General features: G+C 38.8%; 1 pseudogene; it reads right to left on the reverse strand.

Annotated features, from left to right (window-relative positions):
• Positions 1-569: 569 nt before the first annotated feature.
• Positions 570-1134, reverse strand: LOC105808370 (annotated as a pseudogene).
• Between the last annotated feature and the right edge of the window lie 13583 nt (positions 1135-14717).

Raw genomic sequence — 14717 nt, forward strand, 5'->3', positions numbered from 1 at the left:
TCCAATTTCTCTCTGCTCTCCTCTGGAACTCTGAACACATGTTAAATTTTTGATTTTGTTTCATGTAGTTTTTTTTTTCTTTTTGCTCTGTTTTGTTCTTGTTCTTCTTTCTATTCTCTCTGTGCTTTTGTTTGGATATATTATACTGTCTTTAAGTTCATTAATTCTGTATTCTGCTGTGCTCAGCCTACTTTTAAGAACATTGAATTAGTTTTTAATTTTAGATAGAGTATATTTTTATTCTAGACTGTTTTATTTTTATATGAAATCCACTTCTCTATTGAATTTTTCCACATTTTCCATGTTTTCATCCATTTTGCCCATTTTTTTTTATTTTTCTTTTTTTTAGTTTTCTAAATTCCCTGTTTGTTGTGCAAACAAGGCTCAGAAATGTACAGACACAATTTGTAGGTTGAGAGATCTCTGTGTAGCTGTTACTTCACATCTATACTTAACGAAAGCGGGAAGGAGGGTGGCTTCTTGGCACATTAACCTATCAATTGTTTTAGAAAACACAATGAGAATGGATTACAAATGGCCTACTTCTCTGATTGTCAAATTTTTCTGCTCTAATTGTTAAGAACAAGTGGAGCCTTCACTTGATCTGCCACCTCCTTGCCACTCAGTGCCTCCACGATGGCGAGAGCAAACTCAAATCTGATTCCGGAGTCTTGGCTTGTGAGGATCAGACCATCCTTTTCCACATGCCTCTCAGAGTAGCTGTAATGACTTCCATTCATTATTTTGTCTTTAGCAACTTGGTGTGTTGTAACTTTACTTCCAGAACCTATTTCATGAGCCAGCCGAGCAGTAGGACCTGCGCAGATGGCGGCTATGAGGCCCTTCCTTTTTTCTTGTTCCTTCAGTATCTCTTTGATGGCAGCAGACTCCGATAAATTCTGTGCACCCAGTTCCCTCCTGATAGGAACACCACATCATATGGTCCCTCTTTTTTGCATCTTCAAGACTGGCATCTGGACAAATGACATCATGGCTACACTGTACCGGGTCTTTTCCAGCCAGACCCACAATGGTGACCATAATCCCAGCTCATCTCATGACATCTACAGGACTGAATATCTCCATTTCCTTTGCTCCTCTAGCCAGGATGACTATGGCTCTTTTGGAAACCATTTTTCTGTTATATTTCTTAAAGACTGTACCCCATGTCTCTTCCTATAGACACTTCGCCTCTGCCCTCTGGATATCACTCACCCCCACCCACGCTCTTTTTTTTAAACATTTTCATCTTAGTCTACTAAATCCAACATCTGTAACATCTGTGGATATGCTGTTTATTATTTATATTTCTTTTATTTTTGATCACATTTTTCTGCCTATTCATATGTCCATTAATATTTGATTATATGCTGGTCATTGTGTCTAAGAGAATGGTAAAGTCTCTTAGACACAATACGTGATGTCTTTACCAGAGAGTTCCCCTTTTCCTTTATTAGGTAGACAGAATGGGTTATTCTGTGGTAACTTTTATGACAACTCTAAAATCCAAAAGATCAGGAGATTTATGAAGCTGTGCTACCATATAAAAATTAAGATCGAGCAAGTTTTGCCCTTCTTTGCCATGCACTTGTGGTTTGTCCTTGCACCCAGGAACTGAGCAGAGCCAGAGTTTAGTAGAAATCAATCTACTTCTGTTTATTATAATTCCTCAGCCATGGTCTACCCAGGTTCTGATTCAGAAACTTCCTGCCCCATGAAAATTCAAATCTGGGAACTGCCTTCAGGGAAAGACTAGTTGCATTATTGCAGTCCTCTTCTGTCCAGTAGGATTTTATCTTCAAGGTAACAAGAATCTGTGGGAGATTTCACTTGGCTTTTCTAGTCTAGCATCTTCAGGCATCCCAGCCTCCCAAGCTGTCCCAGAACTTACCAAGTTAGCAATGGAAAAAATCAGTCTTGCATTTGGGTCTCCTCTAGTTTTCAATCTGCCAGATCCGTGTGAACACCAAAGGCTCTGCTGGTTTCACTATGCTTGGGCCTAGAGCTATAGTTTATAATAGAAAAAGCAATGGACTTGCTATGAATCTATAAATTTTATATTAACTTACAGTGGAGGATTTAGGATTTAAATATTACTGAAGAATATGCATAAAGACATCATCCTTGTTTAATCAGTTGCTGAGAATAAAAATTACCCTATTCTAAATTCAGTATACTAGGGGTCATAAAAAGTTATACACAGTTAAGTCAAATTGTATCCAATTCCAAAAGTGTAATTCTTATGAGTGTCTTTATTTCAAAAATATAAGTTTGGGAAATATTTTCTCTAGATTTCAAATTCAATGAAAAAAAAGGAAAGAAAAAGATAAACCTTGAAGAAATTAATCTTCTGTTGATTTAGCTTCTTTAATCTTTAAAAATTTTATTCATCTTTTAACAATCTATTGAGGTATAACTTATATTTATAAAATTGCACCTATTTTATGTTTATATTTCAATCAGTTTTTAACAAATGTATATTCCTGGGTAACCATCCTCACAGTTAAGATATAGAACATATTCTCACGTATTTCCACCCTTTGTTATTATGCCCATATAGACCATCCACAGCAGCTAGTCACTTAGTTGCCTTCTTCCTCACAAGTTGTTGGCTCCTGACTCAAACATTGCCACTGCTGCTTCTGAAATACTCCCTCTCAGTTTTTACCCAAGCCTCAAAGACTTTCCTGCTTGAGTCCTCTGATCTCTGTTTCCTTCTTTTTACCTGGAGCTTTCTAAATTGTTATGCATACAAAGGAAGTGTTTTGACTTGGGCATGTTGGTATGTTGCTCTGTAAATCTGTTCTCTACTGGATTGATATTTCTCCGCCCTGACTGCCCTCCGTGAACCCAGTGGTCTTCTATCTCATTTTAAATTCCCCAGAGTACCCTTTATTATATTTTGTTCAATGAGTGCCATCAATAGAAACAATTTAAAGAACATAAACGAACTTCATTTTCTAAGGTCCTAGACTTCCCCCAAGCAGCCTCTGTGGGCCTGATTCTGTGTGAGGAGTTCTGAGCCTGCACTCAGAGCACACACGGTGCCATTAGCTTATTCAACCTTTCAAGCTAATTTCATACCCGACTAGTATGAGATCGTCTTTTATAAAAGCATCGACCCATAGCAGTGGCAGCATCTGTCTATGAGTGTGCTCAATGCTAAATTAGAATTTTAATGCTAATAATTAACTAGAATAATATCTCACTTGGACAGAAGCCATTTTCTTCTCTCCTGTGAGCTAAAATGTTATTTGACTAACTATCAAGGCCATAGAAGTAGAAGGAAAATTTTGTTATTATGATGTTTTAAAAAAGGTTAAAGAAGAAATTCAGATTTCATGAAAATACTTCTTAAAAACGATCATTCCCAAATGGCATTATTTAAAATGATTCTGCTACTGAAATGCTATCCCAATTTTCTTCTCTTTTTAAGCCAAGTGAATCCTTCCTGAAGGACTAATATTGGCCCTCTATCTATATTGCTAATACAAACTTGGGTGGGCTTTTAATAGGGTTCAAGGAAATCTAGAGAAGTGAAATTCACAAATTTTATTTAAATCTGGTACCAATAATTTTCTTTCATAATATTCAGCAAGAATGCTTGACAAGGCTGCTGTTTGGTTTCACCTTCTGGTCAGAGGTAACCTTAAATGAAGAGCCTAGCAACCGTGGAAATGCAGAAAAGAAAGAGGGAGAGAGGAAAAAGAAAGGATCTGTGTAATGATCTGGACCAATAAAATCAACTGAAGAGGAATCAAGAGCAGGTAGAGGGCAGGGAGGGACATGACGCAGGACATGAAGATTTATTAAGAACGTGCTAAATCTATGGGCTTTCCCATGTGATACCTCACCTAATTCTTTACCACTGTCCAGGTATATGCATATGTGTGTGTATATATATATATGTATATTTAATCACTATTTTAGAGATAAGGAAACTGAAATTCAAGGCAATTTAATTGAGTAGGTCAAGATCACAAGGAGCCAGAGTCAAAAGTTCATGTAACTATAGACCATACTTATGTCTAGCTTCTTATAGTCACAGAATGGGGCAAAGAATCAAATCTTGCTTCTTATTTAGTGCATTGCTCTTTGCCAACATATGTATAAGATTACACTCACCAGTGGTGAACCCAGATGTGGCAAACTCACTGTGGTTTTGTCTGTTTTTGTTTTTGAGACACGATTTTCCTCTGTCACCCAGGCTGGAGTGCAGTAGTGCAGTCTCAGCTCACTGCAGCCTCAAACTTTTGGGCTCAGGAGATCCTCGTGCTTCAGCCTCCCAGATAGCTGGGATTACAGGTGCCTGCCACCATGCCAAGCTAATTTTTAATTTTTTTTGTAGAGACACGGTTTTGCTCTGTTGCCCATGCTGGTTCTCCAACTCCTGGCATCAACTGATCTTCCCGCCTCGGCCTCCCAAAGTGCTGGGACTAGAGATGTGAGCCACTGCGCCCAGCCTGTAATCCCACTTTTTTGATATTTCCATTTGTTTGACAAGTTCAGTTGAAAACTAAAGCTTCTTGACTGAGTTAAACAGAATGCCTTGGGCCTCTGAGAATAGGTGTCATTCCTCCACCAGACACTGGCAGGGACTGTCACCTTGCAGTGACACCATACATCCTTTGTAGTTGTGCCTACTATTGATTTTTAGGAAGCTTCCTCCTAGGGTAAGCATTGAGACTACAGGTCTCAGCCCTGGCTCCAGACTAACAGTGGTAGACTTTGTAGGTGACAGAAACCCGATTAATAAACTAAATGTACAAAATAGTCTTTAAGCTTTGGAAAGGGGGCCAGGTGGTGATGACAAAGACAGATGTGGTTGGTTTATCCTCTGCATGTTGGCTTTGCCCTGTACCAATAGCTTCCTTGTCACACTGTCACTGTCTCTATCTCTCTGTTTTCTTTTTAAAGCAATGTTATTTGAATTCATACAGTGAGAGACGGTTTTACAGGTGAGGGCATGTCAGGAATACAGAGTTGTGGAGGTAGAATGTGTGTGGCCAACGAGATTTACTCCTTTGGAACTAGATCATATAAAGTAATTTATTTGGTAAGCACTTGGTTCTGAAGATGTGAACCTGTAGATACATGTGAAATTGAAAATGCGTGAGAAAGTTCTGTTGCATATGTTACACAAAGGTAGCTGCTAGTACTATTTAATAATTGTAAAATGAGTTAAAATTTGTGAGTGCTCACTATGTGCCAGGCACTGTACTAACTTATTATGTTATTTAATTATTACACCATCTTTATGAGATAGCTATGGCTATACCCATTTTAAAGGCAAAGAAACTGAAATTTGGAGGGTTAAGTAATGCAAAGGCACACAGCCACTAAGTGGCAGAGCTGCGACTGGACGCCGGGCCTGTCACTTGGGAGTCCGTGCCCTCAAGCACTGCACTATTTATCTGCCTTTTTATGGTAGAAGGAGAAGCGTAAACTGAGGCCCCCAAAACCTGTTCATTTTCACCTTCCAAGTTCATTGGCAGAACCAGAAATGGAATCCAGATTTTAGAGTCTTCGTTCGTTGAAAGCTGATTGGATGATTTTGCTTCTTTGGAACCATTTTTCTTTTCACTGTTTCAGAAAATAGAATTTGAAGTCAAACATATGCCAATAGAAATTATTTTTAAGACTGGACATGAAAACTGTGCATTTGGTTACTTTATAGTCCATTCCGGTGAACAGAAATGTAGAATGCCCAAACCCAGGGCTCTGCCCCTTCCGACTCACCTTTGTCTAACAGCAGTATGGCGTCGGCACATAGAGGGCGGCCCAGAGCCCGAGAAGCCTCCCTATTAACGGTCACTGGTTGCATCATGAAGAGCAATCTCAGCGGGAATGCAGGCCCGGCCGGGTTCCACAGCACACCCACTTGCCTCCCTACTCCGTCCCTGTCGGTGAGGTCACCCTGCCACTCGTGGCTGTTCCAGGCTTCCACGCTTGCTGCTGCCTGCAAAGGCGGCTGAGATAGCGTGAGTTCCAGTAAACCAACTCCTGTTGAATTGTGCTACTTCCGCGTCAGCTCTTTCAGACTGCACTGAGGAAATATGGTTGAGAGACATTAAATTTGTTAAAAATGGTTCCTCATGGCTGAGAAAAATAAACCGTGACTTTCTTAAGGTCTACTATAGCTGTTGGTTGGCATTTCTGACTGAATTTACTGAGTTATTACTACAAGGTTTTATAAAAATGATATCACATCCATTCCTGAGACTTTTACTAGGCATTTGAGACTTTCCAACATTCAACTGAGGTACCTTAAGGTCATGGATAGAGCTGAGTTTCTTTGCTATGAAAGCTAGGCCTAATCTGGGAGTAAAATACATTTGATAGGATTTTAAAACTTTTCTTTTGCCTCACAAAACTGACTGGCTTTATGTTAAATGAACAGATATTTCCATTACACAATGACTTTCTGGTACCCTGATAGTGTGTAAATGGCAGAAAGACTTCACCCAATTTAGAAGCTCGATGTGACCCCTACCCTATAATAAATATTGATACCTATTTTAGAGCAAATATGGAATTTTTGGATTCATCTCTGCATCACAGTGAAGGGGAATGAAAAGCTGAGAAATTGAATCAAAGATAATTTAGGTAAGAAAGCCAAATACGGCACAGAATTTGGAAAAAATAAGTTCTCATTGAAGATTAGTACATTTTTATTTGGAAAATTATGTTAATTTTCCTATTGCTGCTATGAGAAATTACTACTATCACAGCAGCGTAAAACAACATCCATTTATTTTCTCCCAGTTTTGTAGGTTTAGAAATCTGGCAGGCTCAGCTCAGGGTCTCATGAGGCTGAAATCAAGGCGCGGGCAGGGTTGTGTTCCTGGGGGAGAGTCCTCCCCACCCCTGGGCTCATTCAGGAGGTTGACTGAATTTAGTTCCTTTTAGTTGTAGAGATGAGGTCCTTATTTTCCTGCTGGCTGTCCGCAGGACGCTGTTCTCAGCTCCATCTCATGGCTTCTTTCGTCCAGCTTCACAGCCAGCAACGCCGGCCCAGTACTCAGCTCACCTCACACCACCCTGACCCTCTTTCCTCCCTGCCTCACCTTTCTCCCTTCTGCTGCATCTCTCTGCCTGCAGCTGGAAAAATACTTCTGCTTTAAAGGCTCAAATGATTAGATTGTGCACAGCCAGATAATCCAAGATAATCTCCCTATTTTAAGATCTGTCACATTAATTACATCTGCAAAATTCCTCCACAGCAGTACCTAGATTCCCATTTGGTTGAATAATCTCAGAGGGACATCTTTAGAATTCTGTTTACCTTGGAAATGAATACAGCAGAGGCCACCCATGAGGGACTCTTTGGCTAGAGGTGGGTGGACAGCAAGGTTTGATTCAGAATTTTACATTGCTGCTGCCTCTGATATTTTTAATTTGTGAGAAGAAGACCATTATATGATCAGTAAGCTGCATGGCCAGCACATAGACACAGATTTTAATACTGTCACCAAATGAAACTTACACATTTACTGACATGAAGAATCACTTTTCTGTTTGCATAATCATTAGGTATGTGAGTTATGGGAGAACCCAAAGATAATCTTGCTCTGTTTTGCAATGTTGCCCTATATGCCAATACTCCAAGGTCCCAGTAGAGGGTCAATATTGCCTTAGCTTTCAAAATACTGACTTCTTCATCGGGCACAGTCCACTGGGGATAGAGGCATGGCTGGAGAAGGCTTTACCAAGGGCCTCACGTCAGGCAGTGGGATTGAGAAAGTGATGGCCCAGACCTGAGGTCTCTTGGCAAGTTGAAGTTCAACCTCAAGGAAGGTGAAGGAATAGGATTGTGGAGAAAAACTCCAAGGGCTGGGAGTGGGAGAGTTTCTCTGGGCTTAGCAGAAAGCAGAAGGTAAAGGAAAGGAGGACCCTGGGAGGTAGGAAATTTTTCTGATGTTCCCTTGAATTTCTGAGCCATTTTTTTGGACAGATCTCAGTGACTTTTCCATTTGTCCATCTCTGTGTTCACAGTTCTTGTCCTTGAATCTACAGTATAAATCCACAGTTATTCCATATATCCAACTGTAGGAAGGTTGTAAGGCTAACATAATAAAAAATAGCACATTTGCAAATGAACTTGACCTGAATTATTCTGCATAAATAAATATTTACGTGGTTGCCACTTAGGCAAGCACTCTCATGGATTCTGGTTTAAGTAGCATGAAATATAGAAATAAAAGCCTAGGACACTCTTTCAGTCCATAGACAAATACAATATCCTCTCTGTGATCCAGTAAGTTCCGTTTAAATTGCACTTCTCTGCTTCACTGGAAGTTTACAATGTGGTGATTGATATGCCTGATAATGACCTCAGGACACAAGCCATGACTTCTGAATTGTCAAAGAAAGATAAAAATATGTCCAGTTTTGGTGTTAGGAATTATATGCAGATTCTTTGAAAACTGGTGTTTAATGTTCCATACATACACAGACACCTCTGATTTAACTAGAATGCTTGATTGACAGAATGCCCCACTCCCTAAATAGTATGTAAATTCTAGATTAGAACTGGGTTTTTAGCATTCCTTCTTTGTTTTCTTTGTAGGATCCCATGGAAAGATTTTCATGAAAAACAGCATTGACCTGGCCCAGTGCAAAGATTCAGAACAATCAGATGGCAAAGTGAAGGGCTTGGTCCTGCCCGAGCTGTGTCCCCAGGGGTTTGTGTCAGTAACCGCAAAGCACCAGCAGGCAACTGGCAGCAGCACTAGCCCAAAAGCCTGCCGTCGCATGGGTCAAAGTTATACCTGCAAAGTTTTTAATGTGCTTTGAAACATGAAGCATTCTGCAGGAAGTATATTGTACTATAAGTTTTGGGTTTAAACTGTTTAGGTTCAAATGCAAGCTCCACCACCTATTCGCTTTGTAAACCTGAGTAAGTTATGTCTCTGAGCTTCAGTTTGCTTCTCTGTAAAATGAGAACAGTACTTTAAAAGGTTGATGTGAAAATTAAATGACATAATGCAAGACAAGAGATTAACATAGTAATCTTGGTAAGTCTTCCCTGTTATTATTAATAGTATTATACAAATCCATCCATTCGATGCTTGTATTATAAAGACTTATGAGTAAACAACATTAAGAATGAGGAGAGGAGAATTCTAAGTGGATGCAATATAGAAATATTTTAATTTTCAAAACAGGGAAAAGCTATGGTGGGGCGGTCTTGACCCTAAGGGGTGGGTGCAGTTGCCGGGGATGGAAGGAGAGCAGATCCACCTGCCTTTTGATCCGTATGACCACCGTCTGGACCGGGGCTTACAAGTTACGCATTGAGAAATCACTGAATTTCGCTAGATGCTTCACTACACTGTCATATTCAATCCTCCAAATAACCCCAGGGAGTGGATACTGTTACAGTCCATCTCCAGTTGACAGATGAGGAAACTGAGGTTGAATGATTTGTCACTGTTACAGTCACATGGTTAGTAAGTGTCAGAGCTGACATTCCAATCTCAATCTCAGTCCACACTGTGAGCATAAGATCACCAACGTATACTACCTCTGACAGGGACCTGTACCCACCAGCTCTCCCTGGGAGTCGTTCCTGCAGGTACTAAGGAAGCTGAGAAGAGACAGCCCACAGAGACAGCCCCGCCACTCTAGCCTAAAGTTCACCTGGAGGCCCAAGGAGCAGGGTCATTCCAGTCTCTAACCATTCATTGCAACAGCACCTCTTTCCTTTAGTTAAGTAGGGTAGTCAGATATGTTTAAAGCAAATAATTATAATAATAGGTATTATATATTGGCCTACTCTGTGCTTTGTAGTATGATAAGAACTTTATATATATCGTTACACATCTCCACAATGACCACAAAGTAGATATTATTATTCCCTTATGACAGATGGGCAAACAGACTCAGAGAGGTTAAGCAATTTGCCCAATACACACAGTAAGTTGCAGGAATGAGAAATACTAAGTATCCCTGAAATGTTACTGTAAGACAATGGGATCAAGTAATCATCAAAGAGTTATTTAGGAAACTAGCAGTTGCAGGCAAGTGAGAGACACTTCTATATCTTCAAACCTTGTGAATTCAGCTACAGGGATTTTGGGAAACTAAAGGTTTTTTCTCCTGTGGAGGGATTTGGGGACAGAGGGCTTGTGAAAACCAAAGTCACAAAGGATTTGAGTAATAGCGAAAACCAAAATCACAGAGGACCTTGCTCAGTTTGAAGGATTCAATAACAGTTGCATATCAAGATGTTTATGATAAAAATATGCTCATATTTATGGAATTTTTTTTCTCACATTTGATGAAATAGTCAAGACATTTTCTCAGAAAGGCATAAGAGAGAAACACCTAGAGAGAAAAGAAAAACATGACATTTTTAGGTTAGATTGCAGCTTGTCACCACAGATTTTAAAAAAATCCTTTTAAAGCTTGCCAATTGACATAAGAAATTATGTCAAAAAGAAAAAAGTGAGGTTGGAAAGGACAGAATCCAAAAGCTGTAACCAAAACTGTTCAGCTCACCTCCCACACACTGTCTCTGGGTAGTAAATCCACAGCATTATGATTGTTTTTTTTTAATTGCTTTTGAAAATGCCACAAAGATTATACTAATACTTAATTTTAATTTTCGTTACAGAAAATATGTTGATAATCAAGACTTGAATTGAATTTAAAAAAGAAACCTCCAAAAATGATGATTAATAACAAGGGTGTCTATTATAGACCAGCAACATCTGTCTCTCTTTTGAGATCTGAAGTCACCCCTCAGGAGAAGATTGTGGGTGTGTATGAAAGCAGGTGTTCTGGAGGCTGCTGCTCTATAGCTCTTCTCTTGGTTGAGAGATGCAGGGCCTCCTGTGGGTTGGGACAGGTATAGAAGCCTTCTGCATTTCAGCTTTTGCTCTTCTTCATCTCTGCTTTAACTCTGTTGTTCTCTAATATTTCCAAAATCATGTGCTTTATGTTTGCCCGTATGGAAAACAATAAGGACAAAAGAACATGGCAAGTAGGAGACAAGCTCAAGGCCATCTTTTGAACCAGAAACTTGTGGTTAGATCAGAAAAGGAAGTCTGTGATATAACGATACAATACCATTTGTTGAGCATTTAGTATTTGCCAGGCAGTATGCTAAGTCCTCTAATATGTTATCTCATTTCATTTTCATCTGATAGATGAGGAAGCTGGAGCTTAGAGAGGTTAAATGATGCTTCCAGGGTTATGGAGGTGGTGGGGGCTGTGACTGGACATTAGGCCTTACCATGTTGTAAGAGCTAAGAAGCCAAAGTCAGCAATCAAGAGACTTGGGTTCACCACTTATGATTGTATAATGTGGGGTGAGTTGTACAAACTCTTTGTGCATCTGCTTCCTCATCTGTTAAAAAAAGGGTGACAATAATGCCTACCTCGTTTGAGGTTAGGTGCTCAATAAACATCAGCTATAACCAACATCCCAAAGCTCATGTTTTTGGCCAGTTCACCACGTGCCAAACTCCCAGGTGTCTGGGTTGATGGTGCAAATGGCAGACTGTACCTGAAATTCAGACTCCTTAGCTCTTGTAGGTTGCTATTCTGCCCTCCAAACTTGTGTCCTTTTGTTTTAATGTATACTTACATTGAGTAAGCCCTTCCTTTTAGAACATCAAGAAGACTAGGATGAGGTTCCAATCAGCAAAGACGATGCTGGACAAGTTCATACTGGATTTTACTTTTTTTCTTTTACATAAAAAGTAGTTAAGTTTGGGGTTTTAATTACATTTTGGTTTTAAGAATTGAACAAACTATCATAAAATTTTCTCTGAAGAAATTGTTTTTTAAATGTACATACACACTATATTAATATGACCTGTTATAAAAAATGATTAAACACAGACGTGTACACAATAAAAAGTTAATCTATTTCAACTCTACCTCCTTCCCACTCCAGAAGCAACCACTGATAATAATTTTGGTATATGATTCCAGATTGTTTTCTGGGCATTTTAATATGTAGGTAGATATACATCTGTGACTATTTTTCAACCATATGTGTGACAATATTTGACATAATTTAATATTTTTATTTTAAGGGCTGCCCCGTCAAATGATTTTCAAACTCATCATTGTGTCAATGAAGACCATTTATTATGTTTGATCAATAATAATCAAATTTTATTATTATTGCCCCCCCCCATCATCCCTGTGCCCTGACAGACACCCACTCTTTAGGAAAATTCCCCTGTTATCTCCTGACTGAGAGCTATTCACCACCACCTTACAGATTTGCTATTATGGGTTCCTATCCTGGAATATACACCCTGTTTTCTCCACTTTTAGCCCATTAGTCGATGCCTGAAGGACCAGCCAAGCCCTCTTTTCTCAGGAGGCCACTTCCTCCCTTCTGATCCCCTGAGATCGATCACCTAGCACGGACCAGCTCCCCCATGAGCCATGTACCTTGTTGTGTTCTATTTAGCACTTTACAGCCTGCAGAAGTGCATTGTTACTTGGGTGTATCTTGTCTCCTCGGTAGAATTCTTTAGTTTGAAGATGGTATCTTATACCATCTTCTTTCTGTGGTGTTTGGCATAGATAATTACCATTAAAGCATACTTGAAGACTTGAACTAAATTGTTTTAAAGCAGCGCAGACCAAAAGGGTCTTTGAATATCATGACTGTGGTTTAAGGTGACTAAAAATTTTGCAGTAAGCAGCTTTTAGTATATTCGTTTTAGAAAACGTTGAGAAAGAAGTGCCATCCTCAGTGGCCATTTCTAGAATGTTCTACATTGCATGGGGGTGAGTGGTCCTTGCAACATAAAGGAATGTTGAGAACTGAACTAATATATACTTTAACATTTCCCAGTACATATCAAGTATTTTTCACTTCTACCTTTTTCCCTTTGGTCAGGATACACTGACCACGTAAATCCTAAAATTAAAGTGAAGTAGATGGTTATGTCAAAGAAATTGTGCGGTCAGTTATAAGATTACTATTTGTGACTGAAATGAAAAACGTTCATCAATTTCAGCCCCCTTATAAATACGAACAGGGTTATAGAACAAGATCCAGTGAAGCTTAGCTGGGAGAGCAGAAGCAATGTAACCATGGAAAAGAGGTAAATTATTGAAAATTATTTAAAGTTTATACTTCTATTGAAGTATTTTAAGTAACTGAATGCCAGGCTAACTTACCAATTTGGCAAATTACTGGTGATATTGAAAATTCAGATTTATTGGAATTATAAATGTTAGACTTAAGTGACTATGGTTGACTCAATAGGTTTTCTAAGGTAAACCCTTAAGCAAGTGTGCGATGGAGTCAGTTATTTTTACATAATAGCTGTATTTTAGCAATCCTTTAAGTCCTGCTACAGTGATCTTGGTGAGGGTGGGGCTAGATTCTTTGGATTGGAATATAGGTTTTTAATAAGTGGGTGGTAAACTGAGCTTTGGAATTCTTTTCTTTATGATAAAATTTTGAATCCATGCGATTTTTTTAAATCTTTTTCTCCCTAAAATACCTAAAACATCTTTTCTCCTTACATTGCTTTTTGCAGATTCAGTACATTTTTTTTAGTAACTACTTATAGTCTTGCCCATATTATTCAAAAATTAGAGACTTCTGCATTAATTCTTTACATTTATTATGTGAAGCTTTCTTTGTAAACTGGCATTCCATTATAGAAATAAATTAGTTATTGATGAATAGAACCTTCATAACCAGAATGCTGTAGCAACACATCATAAATTTTTTTCTCCTTAGCACATTTAAAAAGCATTAACATAAATGACAAAGAACGTAGTAAATGTTTATGATTTGGGTTTGTGCATGTGGGCTAATGGAATGAAAGGCTAATCCATCAGTTAGCTCTTACTGCATTTCATTAGCCTGGATCACTTTGTACTATACTGGAAATAACTTTTCTCTTTTCTCTTTTCCCTAGGACAAAGTAAAATTACCGGTAACAGGAAATAGTTACTTAAATTCAGGGTTGATATAAATGATGAGAAAAATAAGATTCCTGTTGAAAACAAACAAGGAGCACCTGCAGCCAGCAGCTGCTCCTGAACCTCTGAATAGGCCACTTCGCTTTTGGATCATGTTGTCTTTTTGTGTCATCGCTACCCTATTTCACCTGGGACACTGTATCAATGACGCGCTGAGATAGACAACTGTCGCAGAAACAGGTGTACAGTGTTTAGGCAGCAAGACTCACGGATTGATGTGTTTATTTATAGAGAATAATTTTGTATTGTTTTTTCAAAAATTGTGTAGCATCTTACATTTTTAAAATGCTTCATGATCATTATTGTTCATGTTATAAATCTGACAACCAAAATGTTGTACTTGGTTATAGCTTATGTAGAATAACAGTGCTGTTTTGAACAGGAGAAACCCCATGATTGTGGTGTTTGATAGGAAACATATGTTCATTAACTACTGTACCAAATTATGTAATAAAAAGTGACTTCTATCTTGGGCAATAAAAGATACGTGCAGCTGACTATCTTTTTTTAATCCAGGCTTGCTTTCTAGCATTCTGCTCTGGAAAGGATCTGGGTATTGATCGGAAGCAGCTTCGTGTTGTGGACACTTGTGTTCTAGTGTCAGGTTAGCAACTAGCTAATTGTGTAAATTTAAGGAAGTAATTTAACCTCTCTTGGGTTCTTTTTTCTCAATTATAAAATGAGAGGTTCTTTCCAGATTAGTGGCTTTCAAGCTATCCCAGGTGCAAATTCAGCAATTCCGTATCCCA

The sequence above is a fragment of the Propithecus coquereli genome, unplaced genomic scaffold, assembly GCF_000956105.1.
Source record: "Propithecus coquereli isolate 6110/MARCELLA unplaced genomic scaffold, Pcoq_1.0 Scaffold172, whole genome shotgun sequence".
Classification (NCBI taxonomy): Eukaryota; Metazoa; Chordata; class Mammalia; order Primates; family Indriidae; genus Propithecus; species Propithecus coquereli.